Source organism: Temnothorax nylanderi, unplaced genomic scaffold (genome assembly GCF_030848795.1).
Source record: "Temnothorax nylanderi isolate EJ_2023f unplaced genomic scaffold, tnyl_v1.0 TNYL_tig0249_pilon, whole genome shotgun sequence".
Lineage (NCBI taxonomy): Eukaryota > Metazoa > Arthropoda > Insecta > Hymenoptera > Formicidae > Temnothorax > Temnothorax nylanderi.
In genome coordinates, this window is record NW_027249311.1 from 131048 (window position 1) to 142893 (window position 11846).

General features: G+C 36.1%; 1 long non-coding RNA gene across 2 annotated transcripts; it reads right to left on the bottom strand.

The window, feature by feature from the left end:
* Positions 1-1241: 1241 nt before the first annotated feature.
* LOC139779905 (uncharacterized) lies at positions 1242-5769 on the bottom strand. 2 transcript variants are annotated; one of them, XR_011720050.1, is made up of 5 exons: positions 5540-5769; positions 5265-5454; positions 2367-2552; positions 1934-2099; positions 1242-1695 (listed from the first exon to the last, which is right to left on the bottom strand). It is a non-coding gene; the product is annotated as an uncharacterized lncRNA (long non-coding RNA). The 2 variants fall into 2 exon arrangements; XR_011720051.1 differs by lacking the exon at positions 1242-1695 and having other exon boundaries at positions 1919-2099.
* Positions 5770-11846: the final 6077 nt, after the last annotated feature.

Here is an 11846-nt window from a genome sequence, read left to right on the forward strand (position 1 = left end):
GTTGACGTATTAACAACATTACAAAGGGTTAATTCTTTTTTATGTTTTTGATCAACTGTAAAATAAATTATTTTAATAAAAGTATCATCTGATAACAGTGCGAAACTATTATCAGAACGCGTATTTTTCTTTTGTGAAGACGTAAAGAGACAACCGTCTTTTACAGCTTTTTGATAAATTAGTGTACATTTTACAGACAAACCATACTTTACTGCAACTTTCTTATCTATAAGTACTCCGTCTCCAAAATAAGTTACTGATGATAATTTCAAACTTTTTCTAATCCTTTTAACAGAAATTTCTTGACAATAGTTTAGTACTACGGGTGAAGCATGCGGGTATATATAATGACGTAAAGTATGAACACTATGTTGCATATTAATGTATCGAACAATTTGCAAATTTACACCGTTTGCGCAATGAATAGCCTGGAGTACTTCGTGATTGGCTGATTCAAAGGGGAAAGAGGAATGAGCCCAAAGAGGCCCCCAATTCATTACACTTTCCGCAATATGAAGTAGTTGGTGAACGTTGTATGTCATCGTCTTTTTTGAAAAGAACTGTTCCGTTTGAAAAACGAATTTATGTAAATCCTTGTCGGCTTCGTTTAATTCATCGAAACTTATATCACATTTCAGTAATATGTAGAGGCTATTAACAAATAAAGTCCAATACTCAACCATTTTTTTATTTAAAACTAATTTAAATAGAGGTAGGCTGTAGTACAGTATGAAATTTTCCCATTCCTTTGCTTTCCAATCACGTATGTCTTCAAAAGATCTAGTTAATCGTCCTAATTGGTGAGGGACTTTTATTTCTAAGAGTAATTTGTTCAGTTTATCTACTGTTGATGTTGGTATACAGTTGAGGAAATTAATTGTTATTTGCTTTCCAACACCAGCGAGACAACAATGCATGTAATCAGGCACAATTCCATGTACGATATCGAAATGAGGTAAATTTATTAGAGGTGTCACATACTGTACTCCATAAACATCTTCTACGGGATTATTTTCATCAGTAAGTCTCTTCATAAACTCAATCATATTTGTTTTAGTTCTTTGTTGTGGAGAAAACTCAAGAATGGGATATCTCATACTGCCTTCATACCACTCGCCGTTATGTAAGCACCAACTACAACCGTATTTACCGTTAAATAATTTTATTCCTTGAACAGGTGCTCGCGCTTGTGAGTCAACGCAACAAGTCAGTGTATATACTTTGATTAAACGCATCTCATTGTTAATAGTGCATTTAAACCCCTTTGTCGACAATCGAATCATGGTTTCGGTAAATGGTTGTAAAAATGATGTCATTTCTGGTTTGTTTTTACCAAACCACATGCCACATGTAATTATTCTTTTCATTCTTACTTGAATAGGAAGCTCATTTACTTGTAAGTATATGGGCCAAATAGAATATCGTGAACTCTCAAACCGTGGTGCACCATCAGTGTTGAAAATTGTTGTAGCGTAGCTGTATCTTTCGTTTGCAGGTAAATTTCTTATAAATGTTCTATAACATTTACCATCAAAAATATCTCTTATTTTTCCATTAAATAATCTTTCCTTTACAATATGATCATAATATTTTTCATTTTCTTCTATTAAAAGTTTGATATTTTCCGTCGGATCAATAATTATAAAAATATTTGAGGACGATGGATTATTCAGATCAATTATCTCAGAGCACACGCTGCAAGTAATAAAGGATTTAAAATCTTGTATTCTTCCTACATAAGTACAGCACTTCGGACAAATTCCATGAAACTCTGATCGACTTTTTGGATTCAGAATATTGTCCAGTATCCAACGTGTATCGGGTAATATTGGACGAGGAAACATTATGTTAATAAGTCGAAATAGATCAGAAATTTCACTTAAAGATGACTTATACTTTAAGGCGTGTTCAACAATCATTAAAAATAATTCACCTGGTGATTTATTCGGAGAAATGTCAATACAATCTTGAAAATCTTTATTTAACACCAGATCTTGCAAATTACGTGATTGATTAACATTTTTTTCACTACTCTCATCTCTTAAATCATTTATTAAATCTGTATCCAATTCCATGAATTCATTTCTCGTACAGTGAATCTAGAATAATATTTCTTAATTTTACCATATATATGTACATGTATATACATATATGTATATTAATATTAATAAAATTATTGTTAGAAATTTATTGATATACTAAATATTATATATTTGCTAAACATAACAATTTTATTCTACATAGAAATATTCAGAAGCTTTCCTAATGAAAAATCTCTTATAAGAACTCATACGATCTCTCTTACTATCTAAGATGCTATCTTAATAAAAAAAATATTATGTTCTTATATATGAAATATTGCGCACCTCGTCTTTATCTGTGGTATCAGTTTCCTTAAAAAATGCCTCTTCAATACGATTAACCACTTCTGTATTGTTGTTTTCTCTAATAATGTCGAGTATGTTTTCGTCAACATGTTCAGTTTCCATATTTTCGTTTATCTTTAGAGTAATGTTTTCGTTGGTATTTCTATTGTCTGAAGAATCGATTTCCTGAAATATTATATTATGAAGAAATATTGTATTTAATAAGAGAAATATCTAATACATTTTGGCGACTTATGCAAATAATGCTATAAAAATAAAATGTTTACTAAAAAAAAATCGTATAACAAAACCATTCACAGCAAAAAAGAATCAAATACAATGACAAATTATAAAAAAGTTTTAAGTTTTTCAGAGTTGCTCCTACTTTTTCATAATTTGTCATTACAAATTTTTCCACTAATGATAAAAGTCTTAAATTGTTGATATAATTATACATCAATTTTTTTAGAATTATGTGATGTTTTTTACAATTATGTAATTTTCGTGTAGTATTGCAGTACATTGAACAGTTTAATACAAAAAGTATAACAACTATGAGCTTAAAGTTTACATAGTTGAAACGCAACGAAAATTTTTTAAAATGTTAAATATATTCTTGATTTATCAACACATATCACATTTGGCTACACTATTTCTTAATATTAATTTAAAGCTATTTGACGAATAATTATGAAAAAAAATATGGTTCTGAAATGACAGAAGTTTTATATATAATTTTTGCTGCGATTGAATGTTGAACGTTAAAATAGTATATAAGAATCGATGCAAAACCACAATTTTTCCAGATAGTATTTATAGTGTTCCAGTACAATAGAACAGGTGAGACAAGAAATATTACAGAATAACTACTGGATATACAATATTGTGATATTAAAATCAATGCAAATACAATTTTTAATAATGTTAATCTATAGAATTTATAATATTGCAAAGTTTAAATGTTATTGGAAAATTTGCAAATATGTGTTAAAACTGAATTACAATATTAGAATGTATTCAGCAATATAATTACTACCCTGAAAAAAATAAAAAAAATTTAATATTATCAAGAACTACACGAGTATTAAATAGGCAAAACTGATAAAATGTTACAAAATGAGGTGCTACAAAACAAATGAGTGATAAATAATAATTTTTTCCTAACGCAAGCGTGAAACGGGCCGCTTTTCGCGTTTGTTTTGAGTGAGCAAAACGATCCATTTCGCAATCGATGACGTAAGCGTTGAGAAATGGAGCCATTTCTTAACTAGTGGAGAAATGAAATTGAAAACAAACGCGAAAAGCGGCCTATTATTCACGCTCTTGTTAGGAAAAATAGTATGAACAACTCGTGGGAAGAGTGGTCGAGCCCAAATGAGTGTGATGGTCGCTTCGCTCGTGCGACCAACTTCACACTCATTCAGAATCGACCACTTTTCCCACTAGTTGTACAATATAGGGGAGACCGGGGCTAGACCGCTAACGGGGTAAATCCGAAAAATCAAATATCTCGGAACCTGTATATTGTGCGAACTCGCTATTAACATTGTAAACGCTGCTTATGGTACCCATGTGACCAACGGAGTTTCGGCAGGTTACCTGCCGTGTTATGATTTTTACGAGGGCAAACGTGTTTTCGGAAGGTGAAAGTTACATTTTCTGCGCGTGGAAATTTTGTAATATCTGCTATAATATTTGCTCTCCAAATCTCGAGGTACGTGATTATAAAGAGTAATGCATGCTGAACACGAATCCAGTGTAGTTTTTTCATTATCGTTGATGTCTAATATTTCGTGGGCGATCAAACCTGAAACTTGTGTTTGGGGTTAATCCGTCAGTAAGCAGTCCGGGTGCATTTCCAAGGCATTTTCGGGCTCACTGCATATGGAATATGGATGAGACGGGAATTACAACCATTCAGACACCGAATAGAGTCATCGGACGTCGAGGAGTGAAACAAGTCGGGCGAGTGACTTCTGCGGAAAGAGGAACCCTCGTAACTATTTTTTAATAACGTTTCGCATAAAAATTTTAAATAAATTTTTATATTTTTCTCTTAAAAAACAATTATTAAGATGTATCCTATCATTTTTCAGGATTAGATGTACGTATATGTATTGAAAATGCAGTGTAACGGTTAAACCCCGGCATTTTTTAGATTTCAATTTTTGCACCGTTGTCGTTTTTGCTCTATACCGGTTAAACAAAGCGACGTAGATAAAAATTTCCTATATAAATTTTGTAGCTAAAGGTTCACTCTTTACAGTGGTATACCACATTTAACTACAATTATTTATTTTGTTGTTAAAAATCGGCACCGAAAAAAAACTAACGGTCTAGCCCCGGTCTCCCCTACTATTTCCTCTTAATTTTATCGTACAATCAATTAATAGATTCAAAAATATTATATCAAGTGTTAAAACTTTTGAGTGAAAACTATAAGAAATAATACTGACTTTTAACATGATGATTAATCATACATGAAAAATAAAAGTTTTTGTGAAGTAGGAGAGCTTTAACATCTACAACTCCACTTGTAAGTATAAATAGGTAAGACAAATTTAATGCAAAACTTTGGGTTATATGGTACTCTCCTTATTAGTTGTAGTCAATTTAAAATAATGAATAATAATATTTAAATAAATCTTTACATCTATTAAATTAAATCATTTCAATATGTTATACATTTTTATTGCACCCGCAATTGAAACTAGTTTATAAATATTAATTTATGAAGTCATTATTGAATGAAATTTTGCTTATAAAAATAAATTATTTAAATAATGTATATATTTACAGAATTGTAGAGGTAGTAAATAAAACTTATTGTTATTATTATTATTATTGCTGTTGCTGTTGTTAGTAGTATAGTATTTTAAACTATTCTAAAGCACTTACAAATATATGTGTTGGTGTTGAAAGAGTGGAATTTAATCTTCTTAAAACCCTTGGGCTAACATCATCAATGTTACATGAATGCAAGTAATTTTTATAGCCTCGCCCGTATTTCTTTTGCTGTCCATCTACCATTTTTTTGTTATATTACAAATCTCTGCAGTAATATGTTCATGAAAAAACTGATTACTGTCTGAAATAAAATAGGAAAAATGACGTTAATTATATTTTGCTTTCTTTAAACATTAGATAGCCATGATATACGGGTAAGTACGTACCGGCTCGTAAAAACGTACCAGGTTGTAAATAGAAGGTGAACAGGATGCGTCACCACCATGACACTTCTACGGTCTTAGCGCCTTCTTCTTCTTCTTCTTCTTCAGTTTTTTCCGGCACCTGGTATCTGACGAGACACTATACGGTCAAATATCAACATCTTATGTCTCCTTAGGAGCGAGGTTAAACAAATGCGGTTAGTTGCATCAGTTAGGGTTGCCAGACTGGCGGTTTTCGACAGCCACTGCCAGCCAGTGGTGGGGATGGGATAAGAAGTGTCAGAGGGGTGGCTGCGTTGCTGAAACGTAAAGTTGGCATCTCTGCCCATCCCCACCACTGGCTGGCAGTGGCTGTCGCTTTAACTCATTTCTGAACAGTCAATTCGCGGACAGGGATTCCGTCTTGGGACACCGTCGGAGACAGACGTGCGTCATATATAAGCTATTCAGACGGAATCTATCCGAATGTCGGGAAAGTGACGATCTCAAAATTTATTAAATATTCATTGCCGAATATCTGTGATGCGACAGCCAGCCGTCGCCTACAGTGACCCATAATATATCGTCACGTGTACGATGGAGGTCTTTATACGCAACAGGAAAAACTGAGTCGTGGGAGAGCCTGGAAAAACATTTAATTAAAAGCCACACGTACAATTTCCATTGAGAAGAATGTAAACTACAAGGATCATACAGCTGAACTCTGTGAGAATATCCGTGTGCAAATTGAGTGAGATAACCACACTCTATCGATTTTGCTTTTTTTTTTTTTTTTTTCACGCTTATGCCTTACCTCTCTTCATATTTATGTCTTTTCGTTCGGTTATTGCCGTTACCAAACTTTCATTTATACCTGCGTATAATTATTCTAGATTACTTGATGTTTTGTAATACTATATTTTTGTTCGATATCTAAGTATTTTCTGGTATTAGTGAACTTTCATTATTTGTTAATGAAACTTCACGATCTTATAATATAGTTCGCACGTGTTATTATTATATATAGATATTTCTGATTAATTTACTTCCTTTATAACATTATTTACGGAGAACATTATACCCGAAGACTGAATAATGTAAAATTTAACGAGTACGTTACTTTGAGAGACCGTTTGTCTTGTTTACATATATAAGGTTTTTGCTTTCTCCTGCGGGCTCTCCTCTATCTTGTTTTGCATGTTTATTTTTCTCCGTCCTTCGAATAACATTCCAGAATCTATTTGTCTAAGGAAAATTTTATTATTTCCTATTCATTATATGCCTCATTGCCTTTATCTAACTGTCATTTATAACCGCGTATAATTATTCTAGATTACTTGATATTTTGTAATAATATTATATTTTCGTTCGATACCTAAGTATTTTCCGTGTTAGTGAACTTTCATTATTGTATATGTTAGTTAATGAAACTTCACGATCTTATAATATAGTTCGCACGTGTTATTACTATATAGAGATATTTATGATTAATTTATTTCCTTTATAGCATTATTTACGGAGAATACTATACCCGAAGACTGAATAATGTTAAATTTAACGAGTACGTTAATTTGAGTGACCGTTTGTCTTGTTTACATACATAACAATTTTTGCTTTCTCTTGCGGGCAGCTCTCCTCCAACTTGTTTTGCATGTTTATTTTTCTCCGTCCTTCGGATAACATTCCAGAATTTATTTGTCTAAGGAATTTTCTGCAGTAAATGGGTACCTATTTATTACATGCTTTATACGCTACTTTGAGAGACCGTTCGTTTGTTTGTTTAATTTTCACCGTCTTTGGATAACATTACAGAATTTATTTGTCTAAGGAAAGGACCCCGCCATTATCATACGTATTTTGGGTTTCGGTGAAATTCGCTGAAACTTTGGAAATAAATAGTTTATGTGACGCTGATCAAAAGTAACAGTGGGCAATATTCATAAAAATCAACCGTTTAGACGCTATCATCGTCTAAAAGTCAAAATAAGGTGCTATTTCAGTACTATTGTTGGACAACAACAACAACAGCATCACCAGGCCTATTGTGCAACTAAAAGTACTTGAGTAACTGTGTGTGTGTGTGTGTGTGTGTGCGCCTGCCTGTGTGTGTGTGTGTGTGTGTGTGTGTGTGTGTGTGTGTGTGTGTGTGTGTGTCACGCAGAGATCAAGACCCCGCGGTTCGTCACTTCCACGGTATTTAATGACTCCAAACCCTCTCTGTCGTGTGTATGTGCGTGCGTGTTTGTGTGCCTGTGTATGTGTGTGTGTGTGTGTGTGTGTGTGTGTGTGTGTGTGTGTGTGTGTGTGTGTGTGTGTGTGCGTGTGTGTCACGCAGAGATCAGGACCCCGCGGTTCGTCACTTCCACGGTATTTAATGACTCCAAACCCTCTCTGTCGTGTGTGTGTGCGTGCGTGTTTGTGTGCCTGTGTATGTGTGTGTGTGTGTGTGTGTGTGTGTGTGTGCGTGTGTGTCACGCAGAGATCAGGACCCCGCGGTTCGTCACTTCCACGGTATTTAATGACTCCAAACCCTCTCTGTCGTGTGTGTGTGTGTGTGTGTGTGCGTGCGTGCGTGCGTGCGTGCCTGATCTCTGCGTGACACACACGCACACACACGCACACACACACACACACACGCACACACACACACACATACACAGGCACACAAACACGCACGCACACACACACGACAGAGAGGGTTTGGAGTCATTAAATACCGTGGAAGTGACGAACCGCGGGGTCCTGATCTCTGCGTGACACACACGCACACACACACACACACACACACACATACACAGGCACACAAACACGCACGCACATACACACGACAGAGAGGGTTTGGAGTCATTAAATACCGTGGAAGTGACGAACCGCGGGGTCTTGATCTCTGCGTGACACACACACACACACACACACACACACACACACACACACACACACACACACAGGCAGGCGCACACACACACACACACACACACAGTTACTCAAGTACTTTTAGTTGCACAATAGGCCTGGTGATGCTGTTGTTGTTGTTGTCCAACAATAGTACTGAAATAGCACCTTATTTTGACTTTTAGACGATGATAGCGTCTAAACGGTTGATTTTTATGAATATTGCCCACTGTTACTTTTGATCAGCGTCACATAAACTATTTATTTCCAAAGTTTCAGCGAATTTCACCGAAACCCAAAATACGTATGATAATGGCGGGGTCCTTTCAGCATTTAATGGGTACCTATTTATTATTTCCTATTTATTATATGCTTCATTCCAACATTGAATGGGTTACTTATTTAGCACATGTTATTTCGTGCGTTGCGTTAGAACTTAAGGTTTTTATTTGCCCTTAAACTGAGGGGCTTTATACTATAAGGTTGTTTGTTGGAAGGAGTTTGTTTGGTCGGATTGTGCCCTTGGGATCGCGGGTCTATCGGACACGCCCTCGGGGGCACTCATAATTCTATAATATTATACGTATACGCGGATAGCCTTATTTAATTATTTCATGCGTTGTCTTTCGTGTTGTTTTGGAATTTAAGGGAAAAATTTATTTCCCCCTACATCTGGGGGGTTTAATATCATAATAATATTTGTTGTCGGTATGAGTACGTCTGTTCTGTTCACGCTCTCAAGCTCGCCTTGAAAGTCGATTCGGCTTGTTTACAAACTGGTCTCTGTGTGCCTCTATGTTCGGTCGGCGATGTTATTGTGTGCATATTGAGAACACTCGGAAGCATAATACTCATGATTATGTTCAGATAGAACTATAGTGTATAACATAATCCTAGTATAATATTCAGTACTGCTTATACTTGAATTTAGGTGCCTTTCATCTGTTTTATGATGACTAAAGGAGGGAACAAGGGGAATCGTTCCCCGTCCTCTTCCAAAAGTGATAAAAACGGCAATTCAACTAAGAAATTTAGGAAGAATGACAGTGTGGAATTACAAGTTGCGAACGATAAGGTTCCAGATAATGATCACAACTCCTCTAGGCTTCGTTTTATTCGATCTCAATCGGAGAATAGATACTCAGATGGATCTCTTTCTCCTTTCCTGGTACATATTGAGAGCATTTCCAACACTGGTGATAGTGAAAACATTGGTAACGCTCACCCAATGAAAATCGGCAAATTATTATGCAGTAAATACAACATCAATACTATGCAAAGACTTGGGAAAAATCTAATAAAGGTTGAATTTGAGGACTATTTAGAGGCGAATGCGTTTGTAGAAAATAAGAATCTTCTCCCTCCGGATTTGCGTATTTATATTCCTAATTATAGGATATTTAGGACTGGTGTAATTAGGAACGTGGACGCTAGTCTCTCCTGCGAGGAGATTCTGGATGGGATTTCATGGCCCGACGGCTCGGTCAAAATTCTCTCTTTAGAGAGGATGAAATATAAAGATAGGACAAGCGACGAAATTAAAGACTCACTATCAATTAAAGCCACTTTTGCATCCAATCTCCTTCCGGAGTTCGTTTATATATGGAGAGTAAAATGCCGAGTTTTTCCATTTGTTAACAAAGTTCGTAGCTGTACTAATTGTCACAGATGGGGGCACTCCGGGGCAGCTTGCAGAGGGGAATCTCTGTGTGCTGGCTGTGGTGTGTCACATCCTGCGACTGAACCATGTACTACAACCCCCTGTTGTATTAATTGCAGAGGCAAACATGCTTCATCTGACCCGTCCTGTCCCTCTTATACATCACACTTGATTATCAACACTGTTATGGCTTACACGAACTCTTCTTTTTCTCAGGCTAAGAGATTGATTAGATCCAGAGGATTGGAATCTTGCCAGCAGGCCATTAACGAACTTAAATCCCAGGCTTATTACGCCTGGATCAAAGTGGTCCCTAATAGCATTGTCGAGGGTATTAGGTCTCATCGTAGGAGTAAGAGGTCGAATCGCTCGGTGAGTGTTAGCAACAGATCTGACTTATCCCCTCCTCCCCCTGATCTGGAGTCTACTATTCGCCCATCAGACGTGGGGCCTACGCCTAGAGAAAATATGGATTACCAGATTGATTCTGTTTCTTCGGACCTTATCTCCGATTATGTGTTACCTTCGTTGTCTGGCTTATACCCGGCTCCTGAAATTATTTTAAATGATATTAGAATGTTATACAAAAGCGAAAATTCCGAACACGTAAGGGCTCATACTGTATCACAGTATTTGCGCGTTTTGTTTAGTAAACTCGGTTAAGCTTTCAGTATGAGGATACTGCAGTGGAACTGTAGGGGCATTACGGGTAAATTCCACGAATTTTTTAATATGACCATTGAATTCGATATAGTATGTCTTCAGGAAACTTGGCTTCATGGAAAATCCTATTTTTCCTTCAAAGATTTTCACTCTTTCAGAAACGATAGACCTGATGCTTTTATTGGTGGCGGTACAGCCATTTTATGTAGACCTAAACTGGATCCTATTCCTATAAATATTGATTTTCATAATAATCCGGGCATTGAATTTACGTGCATTTCGATACTGAAAAGCAAGTTATCTGATCAGCGAATCTTAGTTGTTTCGGTCTATAAACCTCCGGACGTGCATATCAATCAAGCCGGTTGGAAGGAATTCATACAATGTGTCATGGACGCCTCTTCGGGATCAGTTATATTTTGTGGAGACTTTAATTCACAACACGAGACATGGGGCTCTTCTAAAAACAATAGGGATGGAATTTCTCTTTTGGAAGCGATTTCAGGATTTGATTTAGTTCTTATTAACAACGGAGACCCCACTAGAGTTTCTGAGAATTCGCATTCTCAAAGTTGCCCTGATATTTCCTTCGTTTCCAGCTTTTTATGTCATGATTGCTCCTGGTCTATTTCCGAGGAACCCTTTGGCAGTGACCATTTCCAAATATATATTCAGTTTTCCTCTGATCACAATTCTACAAATCCCAATAAAAGGCCTAGAATGAGCTTGGTTAAAATAAACAAGGATTACTTCAGCGAATTGATAGACGAATCTATGAGAGATCTAACTTTGTCTGACATATCTGGCGCACATGCCTACGACCGATGGTCTTCATCGGTCCTAGATTGTGCCCTTAAAGCTGGCGCATCAATCTCTGATGCTTCTGGACATATCCAATATTTCGACCAAAAATCTAAAACTTATAAATCCTACAAGTCCAAGTCCAAGGTAAAGAATCGTAAACCTTGGTGGGATTCGGAATGTGAAGAGGCCATTGCCCGTAGAAAAAGATCTTTCCAGAACTGCCGAGCACATTTTTCCAGAGAAAACATGGAAATATACAAGAAAAGTTCTGATGAGGCTAGAAAGATAATTCGTCGCAGAAAGAGGGAGAAC